A 286-nucleotide genomic window follows, 5' to 3' on the forward strand; every position below is an offset into this window, starting at 1 on the left:
AATGTCACATGGCATCCCCAACCTGATTCTCAAATTGTGCTATCAAAAATTTGAAGCATTTATTCTTAGAGAATGTTTAACAGTTTCTCCTCATGGTCAATAGCATTTCTTCAGTGATTTTCTTTTTCAGATACTTTGATTCTGACCTTTCCATCTTTGTCCCCATTAGATAACACAGTGCCCGGCATGTAAAATGGGATCAGCAAGTGTGTGGAAAATGAACGATGATGTTGATTTCCCCATAGCCCTCTATATATATACTAGAGGCCCGGTGCACAAAAATTTG

Source organism: Myotis lucifugus, unplaced genomic scaffold (genome assembly GCF_000147115.1).
Source record: "Myotis lucifugus unplaced genomic scaffold, Myoluc2.0 scaffold_336, whole genome shotgun sequence".
NCBI lineage: Eukaryota > Metazoa > Chordata > Mammalia > Chiroptera > Vespertilionidae > Myotis > Myotis lucifugus.